This window comes from Prionailurus viverrinus, chromosome C1, assembly GCF_022837055.1.
Source record: "Prionailurus viverrinus isolate Anna chromosome C1, UM_Priviv_1.0, whole genome shotgun sequence".
NCBI classification, from domain to species: Eukaryota; Metazoa; Chordata; class Mammalia; order Carnivora; family Felidae; genus Prionailurus; species Prionailurus viverrinus.
This window is the reverse complement of record NC_062568.1, coordinates 132,913,299-132,931,583: the sequence shown is the minus strand read 5'-3', so window position 1 is coordinate 132,931,583 and position 18,285 is coordinate 132,913,299. Positions and strand designations below refer to the sequence as shown.

The 18,285-nt window shown below is 40.6% G+C and overlaps 1 long non-coding RNA gene across 9 annotated transcripts in view; it reads left to right on the top strand.

Annotated features, from left to right (window-relative positions):
• The window catches only part of LOC125172247 (uncharacterized), a 62,635-nt gene extending 44,813 nt beyond the window's left edge, over positions 1–17,822 (top strand). For 7 of the 9 annotated variants that reach the window (XR_007154661.1, XR_007154662.1, XR_007154663.1 and 4 more), the window contains 3 exons: positions 10,449–10,529; positions 10,840–11,035; positions 15,592–17,822. This is a non-coding gene — a long non-coding RNA (uncharacterized LOC125172247). The remainder of the gene's footprint in view (positions 1–10,448; positions 10,530–10,839; positions 11,036–15,591) is intronic. The other 2 variants (XR_007154665.1, XR_007154664.1) reach the window with 2 other exon arrangements.
• Positions 17,823–18,285: the final 463 nt, after the last annotated feature.

Here is an 18,285-nt window from a genome sequence, read left to right as displayed (position 1 = left end):
AGAAAAGATTTGGTGGGCTCTGACTTCCAGCATCACTTAATTGCCTCCAGTTTTGGACCAAGTGCAAGACCACCTGTACTTGAATCCTGGTTCCACAGCTCACTTAGACTGTCTCAACTCAGCTTCTTTGTTGACCGAATAAATCTAATGACAGTATCAACAGCAAAGGGTTGCAAAGATTAAGGGGCAATAATAATATTAATTAACACTTATAGATGCTTATCATGTGCCAGGCACTGTTAATAAGTTCGTCGAACATGTCTGCTTATTTATTTCTGACCACAAATCTGTGCAGTTGATATAATACTATCTGCTTTCAGAGATGGGGACACTGACACACACAAAAGTTAAGTTACTTTCCCAAGGTTGTATAAAAAGTCAATGGTAGAGCTGGGATAGGAGCCCAGGCAGTCTATGCTTGGAACCACCACACTCTGTTACCTTCCATAACGTAGCCAGAGCCCTTAGCACAGTGCCCACCCACCACATGGTAACTGATCAATAAACGTTCATCATTTAAGAACATAATTCTGTGCCAGATGCTATGATAGCACTTTATATAAGTTATTTCAAATAATTCTCATGACCATCTAATAAGGTAGAAATGAACCCACTTTTGCATATTTGGACACTAAGTTGCAGATGAAGTACTTTGCCCAAGATTACATCTCTTTCTAACATCACATGTGGGTGACTCCAGTGGGAAAAAGACCTTTTGTGTCTTGAGTCACAAAATATATGGTTTTGACCAAAGCCAAGTAGCCAGACCATTGCTACTGGCTTTAGGAATAACAACCAGAGAGTAACATATTTTTATGCAAGCCTTTTACTTACATTTTTTTGTATCTCTCAAATGGCTCCCACATAAACTTTTTGAAGCTTACTTAGGTTTGGCTTCTGGAGTCATGAAACCGATCATGGTTTACTACGGTGTGTTTTTTTTTTCTTTCTCCCCTCTGCTCTGACATACAAAGTCTCCACATTTAGTGAAGCTTTGGCACTGCACGATCCATTTCACATTCTAGGGCTCTGCTGCTCCTCACTTTGGGGTGATATATCAGACAATCAGTCACAGCAAGACGCTAAATGCCAGATGTTGCTTTGTCAGCTAGGATCATCCTTTGAACATCTGTCTCCAGTCCTGAGAGGGGAAATGCCCTAATGTGCCGAAAACATGGCTATTTATAAGGAAGAGTCTAGCTGCTAAGTAGGCACCAGGAGTGATCTGAAGAAGTAAAGTTACTGGAAAGGAAACTGGTCACATTCTGTAAACTCTGATATTCTCAGTGGGTGAGGATTGTAGGGATATTGGCATACTCTAGGAAAGAACTTATTCAGGACCCTTTTCTTGCCTTCTTTCAATCCCAGTGGCTATGTGGTCTTCCTAGGAACTTTGTGTGTGTGTGTGTGTGTTTAATTTTTTAAATTTCTACAAATTTTTAAACGTTCACTTATTTATTCTGAGAGAGAGAGAGAAAGAGAGAGAAAGTGGGGGAGGGGCAGAGAGAAAGGGAGAGAGAGAGAATCCCAAGTAGGCTCCACATAAACCCAATGTGGGGCTCGGTCCCATGAACTGTGAGATCATGACCTGAGTGGAAATCAAGACTGGGACACTTAACCCACTGAGCTACCCATGCGCCCAGAACCTTCTTTGTTTTTGATTAATCAAGTAAAGGAACGTTTAGAGAAGGCTCATATTTAGGGAAGCCACTGTGCTATGTATGTATTGGAGAAGCTGTTATTATAAGCTCTTTGCCCTTTCAGAATTACTGTTAAACACAATTTAGTCAGTGTGTCTTTGTAGAATTAAAACTATTTCGATTCACTTGTTTATCCATTCATTTAAAAGTTTGGTTCTGAGTACCTAGTATATCTTTAAAATTAATTAGAACCATGACAATACTAAAATAATTGTTTGGTTTTTAAACATTTTTTTTAGCTTTGTCTTTAGTAAAACAAGTTTAGGGGTTAACCAGGGAAATTTTTATCTTGTATTAGTTTCCTACTGCTGCTATAACAAATTGCCATACACATAATGGCTTAAAACAGCAAGAATTTATAATCTTACTTTTCTGGAGGGCAGTCCAAAATGATTTTCACCAAGATGCTAGCCAGGCTATGAAATCTTTATAGACTCCTTCCCCCACCTTTTTATAAGTTTTTTTTTTTTTAAGTTTTTGTTTGTTTGTTTGTTTGAGAGAGAGAGTGCATGCACGAGCAGGAGAAGGGCAGAGGGACAGACAAAAAGGATCTCACGCAGGCTCCATGCTCAGCGTGGAGCCTAACACAGTGCTTGATCCCATGACTCTGGGATCATGACCTGAGCTGAAATCAAGAGTCAGGCGTTCAACCAAATGAGCTACCCAGGTGCCCCCAAACCTTCATAGGCTCTAGATGGCAGTCTGTTTCTTTGTCTTTTTCAGCTTCGAGGGACCTGCTGCATCCCTTGGTTTATGGTCTTTTCCTCTATCTTTCAAGCTGGTACCATATCATCTTAAAATCTCTGACAAATCTCTTTTTACTCTGGCCCTCTGCTTCCATTGTCATACATCTCCTTCCTTTTATGACTCAGATTCTCCTCTCATATCTCACATCTCAAAATATCCCCCTCATAATGGCCCTTAGGACACTTGTAATGACACTGAGCTCACCCAGATAATCTAAGATAATCTTCCCACCTCAAGAATCTTAATCACATTTGCAAAGTAACTTTTACCACGTGTACTAGTTTCTTTAGGCTGCTCTAAAAAAGTAACACAAACTTGGTGGCTTAAAACAGCAGAAACTTATTGTTCTAGATGCTAGAAATTCCAAATCAAAGGGTCAACAAGGCCATGTTCCTCCTGAGACTCTCCATAGAAGTCGTCCTTGCCTCTTCCTAGCTCTTGGAGGTGGCTATAACTCTTGACATTCCTTGGCTTGTGGCTATATCACTCCATTGTCTGCTATTCTGGTCACATGGTTCTCCCTGTGTTTGTCTTCTCATGGCATTTTCTTCTTCTTATGTAGACACTAGTCATATCAGATTAGGGCGCACTCGACCTAATCTTAATTTGGTTACATCTGCAAAGATCCTATTTCCAAATTCGGTCATGTTCATAGGCACAGGGGTGTTAGGACATCAACATGTCTTTTTTGGAGGATGCAATTTAACCCATAATACCATGTAAGATAATCATATGCCCTATATCCCTAGGTTACAGATAATAAAATTAAGAACCTCCGAGCATAAAGGGCTTGCTTGGGTTCCCAGTGAGGGTCTGAGCTGAGTCTAAAATCCAGATCTGTGGACCTTCTGGACTATGCAACTTCTTCCTGGGTAGGTAAATGCTTACTCTAGTGTCACATTAGAGTCCTTGGAACAGAAATTGTATTCAAATCATTGACAAGGACAAAGATTTAGAAGTTTTGATGGCTATTTTTAGGGAATGCAATGGTCTGGATTTATGGCCTTGAGGAAATCACCTTTTAAATTTGACCTTAGTTAGTTAAACTTTGAAACTGGATTATCATACAAATTTAAAATAAAATTGACTGGTGACTAATTAAAGGATCCTAACAAACCCAATGAGCAGGGAGAGCCACAGAATGAAGGAGCAGTACTTTATGTTAAAAGCCTGCAGGCAGAACATAGGCATGGGTGTGGGATCAAACACACGAGCAGGACAAAGTTCTTGCCGGCTGGTCCCTGAACCCTTCCTCTGCATGTCAAAACACTTAGAAGCTACCTTCTTGCTTTCAATGATAGCGTTTAAAATCTAAAGCCCATATTCCTTCTTTAGCACCAATTATTAAAAAGAAAAAATAGAACATTTCAGCTATTTTAGCCCTTCCTGAATTTCCTCCACTTTTCATTTGTTCTTAAAACTCTCAAGACTCTAAGATGAAAATTTTTCCTTTAATTAATAAAGACGGTAGGAAATACTTCACACGCCCCATTGTCAAACCCATGGTTTAAACTTGGAAAAATGAAAAAAGTGAGAGTTGGAATCTCCCCAAACCCCAATTAGGTCAAGTGGAGCTACATTTTAGAGAAAGAATGAGGAAAGCCTCCCTCGCGGATCTGTATCTCTAAATAGGTTGGGGATTTGCCAACGCTCTGGGTTAATCATGATGAGAAGGGAAACGGCTGGCTTTGCTGTCACTTAATACACAGGGAGCAGGAAGAGTCTGGAAATGTGAACTTGATCTTTTCCTCTTGGTATGTCATGTATATGTGATATAAGGGGCACACTTTTACAGAGGAGCCCACGGTTTCTTTTGAAAATGTTCTCTGTGCAAAGTGGGAGATAATATTGGGCAGATCCATGCACGGAGACCCTGATGAGCAGGTGCACTCCCACCCAGCTCTGCCCTCCCCACTCCACTTCCTGTGTGACTTGGGGAATCAGTTGGCCTCTCTTGCCATTAGATCCCATACCTATAAATAAAGGATCAGATAAATCTTAAAGGATTCTATAATTCTATATGACGTTCAAATAATAATCTCTTCATTATTATCTCTTCATTATTACCAAGGACATGTGTGGAAAGCATCACCTCCTCACACAGTGGTTCACTGTAGATTTGCACGGCCTCATGGTCCATACTGAGAAATATATTGTATGAGAAATGATGCAGGAAGGAAGTCCAAATCCTTTGAATGGTATGGTAGGTGGACTCTCCCTTCTAAATGCCTCATGAAAATAGGGAGCTTGATGATGAGCCTCCTTCAGAATTTCCCAAAGTATTCTCCCTGCAAGATGAATTCCAGAGGACCTATCAGTTATGACAGTATTCTGCTGCAAAGAATAGAAATTACCTTGCTACTCAACGTGTGATTCACAGACAAGCCTCTGCATCACCTGGGAGGTGGGGAAGGTCCCCACACCACATCTACTGAATCAGAATTTGCATTGAAACAAATCCCCAGGTGATTTGCACACATATTAAAGCCTGAGAAGTACTTCCCTACACTGCCATAAACAGAAAGTGTTTATTTATTCGATGTGGTATGAAGTCCAGGAGTAGGCAGCTCTGGCTTAGAGCAGTATTTCAGTGATGCAGTCGAGGACCTAGGCTTCTGCCATCTTTGCACTCCACCGTTCTCTAAAATGTAAGGTTTTGCCTTCATTCACTGGCCCTAGAAGCACATGGTGGCTGCTTCGGCTGCGAACTTCTGGCCGAGAGGGGGAGGGCAAAGGCAGCCAGGAAAGAATAAAGGTGAGGCCTCCCTTGTTGATTTTGGAAGGGTGCCTGTCTCTAGTGGCTCCCCATCTTACCATAGCTATGGAACACTGCCAAGGATAGGCACAAGGCAGGCTGAACTATAAGTATTTAATGTTGCGGCCTCTGTGCTGCAGAAGGCACAGAAGTGGGCTCTGAGTTGCTCTTCGGTGGCCAATCCACCTCATTTACTAGATTTGTTAATATATTTTCATAGAGAAAAACATAACCCATTCAGTTTGGGAAATGAATCTAAATAGGTTTCTTTTATATGGGACTTCTTAAAGTTTTTCATATGCCAAAGTACATTTTTAATCTCCCCGAGGGGAATACAATATGTAGTGTTTTCCATTTATCTGATCACAGAACTTTTCCTAGGAATCGGTTTTCTGCCAAAAAAACACAAATGTCAAAAAAAAAAAAAAAAGGAAAGGTAGATTGATATCACGTGATTCTTTTAAAGGGCTCATCAAACTTTTCTGTAAAGGTCCAGATAGTAAATATTTTTGGCTTTACAAGCCATATTTTCCCTGTCCAGCTACAGAACCTACCATTATAGCATAAAAGCCTTGGACAATACATAAATGGCTGTGGCCCTCTGTGGTCCAGGTTTTGCCAATGGGCCATAATTTGTTGACCTCTGTTTTAGAGTTAACTACCACGAAAACAGGATTAAAAGCAATAGAGCCACAATAGCATCTACTAATACTGTAATGGTGCCCTAGATTCTACAAAATATTTTAATATAAATTTATATTTATATTTTTATATTTAATGTAAATATATATGTATATATATAAATTTTTATATATATATAAATATATAAATATGTTATATATATGTATACACACACACTCACACACAGGCACACACAATCTCTTCTGATTCTAACAAACCTGTGAAAGAGATTATCACCATCGTGTGGTTTCCTGAAAAAAATTAGAGGGTCAATTTCCCTAAAACACGGAAGCATTCACCAGGGCTCTTGATGTCATATTTAGTTAATTGTATAACCGCTATAACGTTTTGAATTTATATATTTTTCCCTCAGTATGCTCAGGGAATTTCTTCAATCTAATCTTCATATTTTTTCTTTGAGGGAGTTCAGAATCCATCCCTTTACTCACATGGGCCTTTGAAAGTATTACATGTGCTTTGGATTTACTATCGGGCTCTTAAATTTCCAGACCATAAATGCTTCCCCCACCTCCCGTTCCAACCATACTGGATGTTTAAAGGCAGTTCAGCTCCATTGTTATTAGGTGCTACTATTATACTATGTATGTGGGTCTATCACAGTGGTGTCTCTGGTGTTTTAGTGCATTTGCTCATGTGAATGCCTATGTGTTTTCCCTGGAGAAACAATAAGCCACTTGAGGGCCAGGCCTGTGTGTGTTCGTTCTGTTTGCCCCTGTGCCCTCAGCTCTGAGCAGAGAACATGGTAAATGAATGTTGCTGAGTGAAGTGTTCCATGTTAACAGCAGGGGTGGGGTAGTGCGGGTGCAGCTGCTGGGCTGGCCCTGGGGTTTCAGAGCCAATGTCTTCTGCACTCACTGATGCTCTATCTTCACCAGTGCAGTCGGCCATCCATTCTGACTCTGCTGGTATTTTCTGTCACGTTGCAGCAATGAGAACAGATCCCAAGGCGACCACAGCAATGTACCTGTGGATTGAGTTCAGGCCATTAAATTGCCATCGTGCGACCTATCTAATGTCATTATGGTCCAGTTCCAGCAAAGGAGAGAAATAGAGGGGGAAAAAAATGACACAATTACCAATGGACGTGTTCTCAGACTTTTAAACGAGCCTAAAGGAAGAAGTGTCTGTAATAGATAGAATGGTACCTACCCACACCCACCCACACATGCGCACACACGCACACACACCCACACACAGCCGCCCCTTTGGAGGGGAAGTCTGTAAACCATAGGAGGAAGAGAATTACTAAACTAAGGCTTTCGTTTGCTTGTGAGCCCAGTGCACTCCCTCTGGAAACCTCCACAGCCAAGTCTGTTTTCCAGGGGCTTATGGAGGAAATGTTGCAAATTCAAAGGGGGGAGTTTTGAAAAGCTGAGGCTCTTAAATCATGCTAGGTATTTACCTGGTGATATAGGTTGCCTTGCATTTTACTTTGAGGTTAAAAGGAGACCAAACAGCATTGCTGAACCATGAAATGGGTTCAATAGCGTATAATAGGGCCCTATGTAATTTTATATTGAACACCCTGCAGCTTGGATTTGCTAACTACAAAGTGACTCTTAGAGATGCTGTTATGGTAGTTTGGGTTTGGAATTTTTCCCCTGAAAAAGTGCATTAGGGACTTTCAGGTAGTTTCTTGCTTTAGCAGGTTTCCCAAGTAACATCTTGCACAGTGCATTGTGAGGCTCTCCTGTCTCTGTGTTCATGCGCTTTCTTTCCTTTGTTTTGCTGTTGTTGTATTTGGCTCATTTCTTAGGGAAAGTGTTGTGCAAAATGTCCGCTTCTCTTGGCTTCTTCCGCTTTTCCTATCAGTCTCTCTCTTGTCACCTGGTCTTGCAAACAGGCCTGGGAACTTTGGGCGTCCTTGTGCTTTAATATCATTTTAAAAAATGCTTCCCACCTCCTCTCTAATTAACTGTAATCAGGAAGGCTAGTTGGTGGACACATGGTGTCGTAGCTCTGTGAAATGCTGCCTGATGGCTATAAACACGGCCATATGTTCTCGGTGAAAGATGGCTGTAATCACCAGCAACAGGGACAGCCGATGGAAGACGAAGGCTCAGCTCTTCACTTCCTCCTGCTTTATTCTCAAAACCTGCGAGGCACTTTGCAGATCAGCTTAATATTTTCTCTTAGCCATCACTGCCTCTGCTAAATTTCCTTTGTATTTCAGCTTCAGTTCTTTCTTACATATACTGGAGCTTGAAATTGCAGTTATCAAAGGAATATGTTTAGCACCTTCCGGTTTAACATCACAACACTTTAATTAGGATGGCCTCTCTTTAAATCCTGCACTACACACATTACACAGGTTTCTAAAACTAAGTGGTTATCAAGAAAGAGGATAAAACCATCAAAATTTTCACAGTGAATGAACAAGAATTTCTCAGCAAAGTTCAATAGATTTGCCCTGAACTGGTGCAGCTTATAAAACCCTTGAGCCTAATTGCTTTCCTGCATTTTGGCAAGAAAAATAGCTGACTTGCAATGGAGTAGAAAGAGAGGTTTGGAAGAAAGTGTCTTTTAAGAAAAGCTTCCAATGAAAATTTCAATCAATATTTTTAATCCCAGAAGACTAGATAAAATATGATATTATGTTGCTTGCACTAAGAGATTGTGGATAGGGTTGTTCTTCAGTGTCAGAAGGAGAGCGGTTTCAGGAGCAAAGCCGCCCAGTATCCCTTCACTCTGCAATGTGGACAGTGAGCTACACACTGGCATTTCAGCAATGCCTTGTGTCTCAGGTCTAAGATGGTGGCCCTTGGATACCACGTCCTCATTGAACCCGGCTGGACTCCTGGTTTCGTGGCTGGCTGCGAGGCACAAATGTCTGGCTCTCCCGTGGAAGCAAGGGAGAGGAGCCGTGTATGAGACACATAACGTACTCACGTCTCTCCACTTAGCATCGTTTGGCTGCATATTAAAGTAACCAGACAAAATTGAGTGCAGAGTAGACACAATGATTGCTTTTGAGCCTTCACTTTCCCATTTAGAAATGTTTTAGATTACTAAGTTTGATAATCAAGTTTTTTACCTTTAAGATTGCATATATATGTGTAGGTAGAGAGATAGAGATATATCTCGAAAGTTTATTTTATTGCCTCTCGAATGCTTTTGGGGCTTTGTGAAAACAGGGCTCTCACCCCTTACCCTTTTTTGCTTTTTTTCCTTTTACCTTGTGTGTACTGCACAGGCTATTAAACTGTGTGCAGGTGATTGATCTCTTTAATAAAAGCAAGTTCTTTAGTAAGCAAAGAGTGATAAAGATAAACAAATGTACTGGTTTGTCCAGTGCTTTGGAGATTATGGTAACACGAGGGCATCAAGAAAGCCTATTAACAGATAAGTTAGATGAAACACATCAATTCTGATCTCAGTAAGTCGGGAAACCATTCCCTTTAAGTTAATTTTATCCATGTTTTCTCTTCATTTGTAATACTTTGTGGGTTTTAACAGGAAATATTTAATAGTGTGAAGTGCAGTCCGTAGATAAACGATGTTGGCAATTTCTCCACCCAACTGCTTGTCAGGCCCTTTAGCAAGGTACACAACGCCCTGCAGTTTATCATCTCGCTTTCTAGATTGTTTTGGAAGATCATTGTGAGGGCTGAGACTCCCCAGAGGACTGTGCTCTAATCCTGTCATATTTTTTAAAATGCTGGAAGGTATAAGGTTACATGGTAAGTTGGTTTTACGTAGGCATTTCTTCAGCCCGTCGCCATGGCACATTCTTTCCATGGTAACCACTGTTTCCATGGCACGTACTGTGAGCTCCTCCCGAGGAGCTGAGGGGTTTATGAAGATGCTCAGCCACCCACAAGTGCGCACACACACTTGCCTTCTTTCTCTCCTATCAGCACAGATTCAGCCCACCATTTATGTGAATTTAGGCACCTTTTCTAGCGAATTCGCGAAATGGAGCAAGGCTAATTTTAAAATAAAACCTGCTTTTCTCTCTAACATGTGAGGAGACAAATAACTGACTTGGCCTTTTCAAATGATGTGAAGATATAACAAAAGACTGGCGTTGTCCTCAATGATATGGAGTAACGGGATACAATCTTGGGAGGCAAAATTTGACAGAAAAGACAGTCATCCCTGGACCAGATTTTCTAAATTTATCTCCATTTTTTAGACCCTGAGCTAAGTCTATACTCAGCATCCTGTTAGATGCTGTAGAGGATAAGAGAAATTTATGTCCACAGGGACTTTGCATTTTCTGCAGGCTTGGGGGAATGAGATTTAGACACATGTAATAATTAGAAAACAATATAGCACTGTAAATAACAACAATACATTTTTCACGTAGGATAACGTCAACATTTTTAGGTTTGGGGACAAACAACATGGCTGTTATTTATTTTTAAATTCCCATCACTTTTATTCTTAGGACTGGGGTAACCAAAACATTTTAGGAAAATACACTGGCTTACGTGGATATAATGGTAAATGACTTTTTTGAGGTGCTGATTAGTTTTCAAGAATACATAACAGTTCTGTTCTCTTGTCACTGACTTCATAATTGGCATCTTATCCTGTCTCAGTATAGGTGGCTGCTTCTGGAATTAACTTCCAAACGCTGGATGGAAGTCAGGTGTGTTTTCATCGGGTCCGTGCAAATCCAGGTAAGCTGAATTCTCATCCTATTGACTATTCTTATATTATCCTTTTGTTTTGAAAAGCAGAACATAGCTTTGGGGTTAAACAATTGCATTTGAATTCTGGATCTTTTGCTTAATTACTTGTGTGGCCTTGGCCACATTAACTGACCTCTCTGAACCAGGATAGCAAGATGTTACTGATACAAGGGTGGGTATATATGTTCCTCTTAAGGCAAGTGTGAAGATTAAATGAGATATTGGTATGTTCAATAAATGGCAGCTCATGTGTTCACACTGTTCAACGAATATGCACTAATGTTCCACTGTGTTGCAGGCATTGAGTTGATGTTGTGGATATAACAGGATTGATTTCTGGCCTTTGGGGAGCCAGCACACAGACAATGAAGCAGGAAAACATGATGACCTATGATCCACCAGAATGGAAGCTCCATGAATGCAGGATGGTGCTTTTTTCTGCTTTTGCTCACTACTGTATCACAAGCCCTTAGGGCATTGCCTGCAAGCAGTAGGTACTCAACTAGTATTTGTTGAAAGGTTAAACATGATAAGAGAAAAGTAGAAAGGTGATGAAACGTGGGATAGAAAGGAATGTTAACCAGAGGAAGTGACATATAACAACCCCCTAAAGCGTAAGTGAGTTAGCCTGGAAAAGTAGGGAGATCATCATTTTTTGCTTTTCACTTGCTTTTTATTTGGGGTCTGTACTGCTTCCTGTGATGTCTCCATAGCTAAATTCTTTTATTTTTATTTATGTTTCTGACAAACTGACATGCAGTAAGTATGGATCTTTATTTAGCATTTGCAATGTCCAAAGTGGAATTCTTAACCGAAGCTACTACTAGCTTCTGACTATTTAGGTCTCCTGAGATCGCTGAGGCCAGGTCCTGCGTGCTTAATTGAACACGTCACTTATGTATGCATTCACGTATTCATTCATTATACACAAGTTTGTTCAGCACCCACCATATGCAAGATAGTAGCTATGTACTAAGGTGCCAGCAGAGACTGATCAGCAAGCATTGGATCAAGGAATTGACAGTTCCCCAGATTTGAGAGTTTATGGGGGAAATTGATGATAGAAGAATAAGGTTTCGAACAGCCGTGGTCTGTGTCCAGTCCATTAGCAAGCGATTTTGGCATAAGCAGCATAGAAATTAGCAGGTCATGCAACTAGATCTTTCCCTTCTGTAGTTGAATCAAATTATCTCTTAGTGCGCCTGGTTGGCTCAGTTGGTTGAGTGTCTGACTTCGGCTCAGGTCATGATCTGAGCACCCTGCGTTCAGAGCCCCGTGTCGGGCTCTGTGCTGACAGCTGAGAGCCTGGAGCCTGCTTCGGATTCTGTGTCTCCCTTTCTCTCTGCCCCTCCCCCGCTCATGCTCTGTCTCTCTCTCTCTCCAAAACAGACATTAAAATTTTTATTTTAATTATCTCTCTATAAATTTTTTTAATGTTTATTTATTTTTGAGAGAGACACAGAGTGTGAGTGGGGGAAGGGTAGAGAGAGAGAGAGAGAGAGAGAGAGACAGAATCTACAGCAAGGTCCAGCTCTGAGCTGTCAGCACAGAGCCTGACGTGGGGCTCGAACCCACGATCCCATGACCTGAGCCTGAGCCGAGGTCTGATGCTTAACCGACTGAGACACCCAGGTGCACCCCCCCAGAAAAAATTATCTCTTAAAGTGAGCCCTACCTGAGTATGGTGCTTGGAAAGTGTTCTTGGTAAAGAAAAGTCTAAGTAGTCATACCCAATTCATTACTTTTTTCAAGGAACATTTATTTATTTCCCAAGTGTGTCTAACACTTTCCATAAAGAGTTTTCTTTTTTCTCGGCAAGAAAAATAAGATAACTGTGTGAAGCAACTAAGGAACAACTGAAGCCTAGAGGCCCCTTGGAGATTCAGAATACAATAGAAATTGTGAATTGACGTGAGTCTAAGATAATGTTATAAAAGTGCTGTTTCTCTAATTGTACCTCAAAGCAGCAGCAGCAGCAGCAACAATGAAGGATGTGGGTGGGTAGAGAGGAAGGGGAAAGGTGTGATACACAACCTACAAAGGATGAAGGCAGGAATGAACCTGGTATACTATGTTAAGTGAAAGAAGCCAAACACAAAATTCCAAGTAGTTTATAACTCCACTTGTATCAAATGTCTGGAGAAGGCAAATCTATAGAGACAGAAGATGGGGCTGCAGATGAGAATGGGATTAACTATAAATGAGCACAATGTATCTTCTTGGGGTGATAGAAGTAGCCTAAGGCTAGGTTATGGCGATGGCTGTATGACTTGGTAAACTTACTAGAAATCAGTGAATCACAAACCTAAAGTAGGTGAATTTTATATTACATAAATTAGGCCTTAAAAATGCTTTTTTTTTTTTATTTAAAAAAAATTTTTTTTCAACGTTTATTTATTTTTGGGACAGAGAGAGACAGAGCATGAACGGGGGAGGGGCAGAGAGAGAGGGAGACACAGAATCGGAAACAGGCTCCAGGCTCTGAACCATCAGCCCAGAGCCTGACGCGGGGCTCGAAGTCACGGACCACGAGATCGTGACCTGGCTGAAGTCGGACGCTTAACCGACTGTGCCACCCAGGTGCCCCTAAAAATGCTTTTTAAAAAATATAGCAGGAAGGGGCACCTGGGTGGCTCAGTCAGTTAAGTATCTGACTTTGGCTCAGGTCATGATTTCATGGGCCGGGAGTTTGAGCCCTACATCAGCTTCTGTGCTGACAGCTCAGAGCCTGGAGTCTGCCTGGATTCTGTGTCTCGCTGTCTCTGTCCCTCTCCCAGCTCGTGCTCAGTCTAGCTTTTTCAAAAAAAAAAAAAAAAAAAAAAAAAAAAAATTAAAAAACTGAAATAAAAAATATAGCAGGAGGAAATGAGTGTAGGATGAGTAAGGGATGGTAAAGAAATTGACATGGTTGCAGTAGGGCCATCAGAATCTCAGAGCAGAGACATAAGTTGACCAAAGTCACATAGCTGGTAAGAGATAGATCTTGGTAAGTGGTAGAACCATCTGGTTCTATGATAAGTTTGGATAAGTGAAGCGGTGCCAATTGAGGTACAATATTGGATTAATTGGGAAAAAAGATGGGGTTTTTTTTTTTTGAAAAGTTATCTGGGATATTTTTGACTCTTCACTAGAAAAGAGGCATGCCAAGAGTGGCATTTTAGGAAGCTTAATTTAGTGACAGGATTCATAGATGGAATATATTTTAATGAGTGCAATTATCCAGGTGAGATGAACCTAGGTAAGAGCTATAGGAAAGAAAAGGGGGAGGGATATTTGAAAAAAAGAAGAGTCTAGTTATGGTGACTGATCCCATAGGATTAATTGCATATGAAAGGGCTTTGTAAACCAACAAGTGTTTAAAAATGTAAATAATGAATCTTTGCTATTGGGCACACTGAAAGCAGTAACAAAATATGCAGAGAAACTCAAGATGTTGGAGAGGAAAGTGATAAGTGTGGGAATAATATCCTTGAGGGCATTATGGGTAAAGAGGGAGATGTTCTTCAAAGAAAGCAGCAGAGTAATTAAAGCAGCATATCATGCACATATAATACTGTGTGTGTAAAGCACCCTGCTGGATACTGCAGATGTTTCTTAATCAGAGGTTTTGGTTGCATTTGACAGAAACCCAATTCAAACTAACAGAAGAAAAGCCGACCATGTATTCTCATAATACTAGGAAGTCCAGGAATTGGATGCTTAAGCAGTGCGAGAATTCTCCCTATTTAAATCTCTCAGCTCTGCTTTCTTCTGTTTTAACTCCATTCTTAGGCTGGCTCTCCTTTTTTTTTTTTTTTTTTTTTTTCAAAAATAGCCACTAACAGCTCTAGATTTGCATGCTCCTTGTAGTTAGCAATCCCAGAAATTATAAGAAGTTTCTGTCGCAGTCATCATCAGATGAGTCACTAGGTAGACTCTGCCCCACTTGGGTTATGTCCATGAACCAACTCCTGTGCTTAAAGGTGTTGCTTCTCTAATTGGCCAGGACAGGGCCTTTTATCACATCCCATGGAGACAATCAGCTTCATTCAAGCCAAAAGGAGAGTGTGGTTTTATTACTGGAGATGGAAAAAGGACCAGGCAAAACCCCCAAAATGTGCCCACATTGTGTTGGAATCTCCTAAACTCTCCACAATAGGCTTTGTTCTTTCCATTTTAAAGTTGTGGAGACCAGACCTGGGAAAATCTAAGAGATTTGCCTGAGGGTGTATAGTTACAAATAAAATTGTAAAGCTGAGATTTGAATTCAGTTCCATTTGTTCCAAAGCCCAGCCCTTTTGAAGAGAATAGTTGATGTAGAACAGGTATATGTGGAGATGAAAAGGGGCGGGGAGGAGTCTCTCCTCTGAGGTATTAAACACAAGTACAAATCAACTTGAATCAGTAGGCAGTGTTGAGGAAGGGAGAAGTGGGAAAATCCGGGGGCTGGGAAGAGAGAGTTGTTAGTTTAGCTGTTCGTTGTTAGAGAAGAAGGTTCGGAATACCCGCTTCAGAATACGAACCAGAATTTCAGTGACAGGTGGTACTAGACTTGCCAAGTGGTGGAAAAGCCAAATTGTAGTTGGAGCTGGTTATTTAAGTTATGGGGTTATTTCAGGAAGCACCCTCTCGCCTAGAGACAACACAAAAGTAGAAACAGTGGACATTTTAAATGCCCAAGTCATGGTACTTTTTCACAGGGAAAGCGCCATGGGCTTGGCTCTGTGTTTGACTCTAATCCTGGCCGATGAAATGGCAGGTCAACACTGTGGGAGGCAGCAGTGAGCGTTTTGATGCCAGGCCTAATGCAGGCTGGCTGTAGATACATGCTGGAGGGGGTGGAACTGAAGAGGCTGAGCAGAAGGTGGCTGCTAATAGCAAGAAAGTTTGAATATTTAAGAGAGGTATAAATACTTTGAGTAAGTGACTGGAGTTCAAAGAGCTGCTGAGGAAGGAGAGAGGAAGGAAATGGAAGCAAACTGAAAGACAACTCATACCCATCTGAGTGAGTTAGGGTAAAACACAGTGAGAGATATCAGATAATCTAACACAAGTCAGGTTTTTTTTCCAGGTAAGGATATAGAAAAGCTTCTGATGGATCGAGGTGTGTTTTGACCTGCTGATCATGTGGGCAACTACAAAGAACATGGACTCTGGACTCAGCTAGACCTTGGACTGAACTCTGCTCTGTTACTTGCTACTTGTGTAACCATTGGCAAGGTATTGATCATGAGTTTCCTCATCTACAGAATGGAGATAAATATGTAAGTATGTATATGAGAGAGAGAGAGAGCCTAACATTCACAGATAGGAAATAAATGGCAGCTTGTCATAATAATAGCACATTTTAGGATGCTTTGCCCTTACAAACTTTGTTTTGCTCTGAGGTAAGTAAAGAATAAATGCTGAGTTCTGGTTTGGCTTGAGAAGTCAAAAGTGGACTGATCTCAGGGCACCTGTGTGATTCAGTCCGTTGAGCGGCCAACTCTTGATTTCGGCTCAGGTCATGGGCTGACAGCATGAAGCCTGCTCTCCCTCTCTCCCTCTCTGTGCCCCTCCCCTGCTCACATCCTCAAACAATGTTAACTAGCCTATTTTATCCCTTCTTCAAATAACCTAAGTTTTATGTCACATATTTTTAACATAAAAATCATCCATATTCCTTTTAAATTGTGGAACGCAGTATTAGATGTGCTGGCAGATCTGCTGGATAGTTTATCTTGGGTCGTCTTGAATTGCCTGGGTCTCCATCTTTGGGTCTACCTTGGCTTTGCTTGTGGGGATGGCTACTGTTGCATATGCAGTTGACTGTGTTCCATGGGTATCCAACCTTTATTTTTTTCCTCCTTGACCTTACGCATATCTGATTCCTATGCTTAAGAAGCATGAGCCGTATCTTCTTGCTCCAAATCTCCTGGTAGGCTACATCCAGTCTGTGTTTTCACAGGGGGACTGATGTAGATACAAAGAGAAAAACAAGTATTGAGATTAATTTATTAATTTTTCATTCACTCACTCAACAAAACTTTATTTGAAACTTTCTATATGCAAAGCATGACAAGGTGCTACAAGAAATATACATGACAAGAATACATGTTCCAAGGCCTCAAGGACCCCAGAGTCTAGCATACTGCCTGTGAGATATTAGGCCTTATAGAGCAATGGGAGGAATATTTCTCCCTTCAACTGGACCCTGCAGAGTATGTGGAACAATCTAAATAGTTCTTTTCTTAATCAGCTTGAGAGGAGAAAAGTCAACTGGGCCTTTCCCTTCTTTGATATTTGAGATATTCTTGGAATGGTATTTCATTGCCCTTTGGTAGAATAGCTCACAAAAGCCAAATAATACTTTGTGTAAACTATAGACTTCCCTGAAAGAGTGTGTTGGAAATTTTTGACTCAGCTAACTTTCTGTCCAGTTAAACACCCAACATCAAGAAGAAATTTGAGCATTTGTACAAAAGTCTAACAAATTCTTACAAATTAGGATAGAATTAAAGAAAATTAATTATGGTCAATAAGCTTGTGGAAGCTTTATTTTATTCAGTGTATCCCCAAAACTGATTTTTTGTCTGGTTTTATTGAGATATAATTGACAAGCAACACTGGATAAGTTTAAGGTGTGCAGCATAATGAAAAAAGACATCTATATTATGCAATAATTGCCACAGTAAGTTTAGTTAACATCCATCACCTCACATAGTTGTGAATTTTTTCCCCTTGTGATCAGAACATTTGCATTTTACTTTCTTGACCACTTTCAAATATACCATACAACATTGTTAACTATAGTCATCACGTTGTACATCACATCCCCAATCCTTACTTATCTTATAACTAGAAGTTTCCACTTTTTAACCACCTTCAGTCAATTCCCCCACCTCTCACCTGCTTCTTGAAATCACAAATCTGATCTTTTTTTTTCTATGAGTTTGTTTGTTTGTTTTTGATTGCACATATAAGTGAGATCATACAGTATTTGTCTTTTTCCGTCTGACTTATTTTAGTTAGCATAATGCCCTCAAGATACATCCACGTTGTTGCAAATGTCAGGATATCCTTTTTTTCATGGCTAAACAGTATTCCATGTAAATGGGATTATTGAACACTTAGGTTGTTTCTATGTCTTGGCTATTGTAAATAGTGCTTCAGTGAACATGAAGGTACAGATATCTCTTCGACAGAGTAACTTTGTTTCTTTCAAATATATACTCAGCAATGGAGTTGTTGGATCATATAGTAGTTCTATTTTTAATTTTTTGAGGAATTTCCATACTGTTTTCTAGGATGGTTGTACCAGTTTATACTTCTACCAACAGTGTACAAGTGTTCCATTTTCCACACATTTTTACCAGTATTTATCTCTTGTCATTTTTTAAATGTTTATTTTTGAAAGAGAGAGAGGGAGAGAACAAGTGGGGGAGGGACAGAGAGAGAGGGAGACAGAGGGTCTGAAACAGGCTCTGTGCTGACAGAAGAGAGCCTGACATGGGCTCGAATCCACAAACTGCGAGAGCATGACCTGAGCTGAAGTGGGCTCATGGTGAGAGCATGACCTGAGCTCAACTGACTGGGTCACCAGGGACCCTTATCTCTTGTCTTTTTGATGGTAGACATTCTAACAGCCCTGAGGTGATAATCTCATTGTAGTTTTGATTTGCATTTTCCTATTGATTAGTGATGTGCAGCTTTTCATATACCTGTTGGCCATGTGAATATCTTCTTTGGAAAAATGTCTATTCAGGCCCTTTTTTAATTTTTAAAT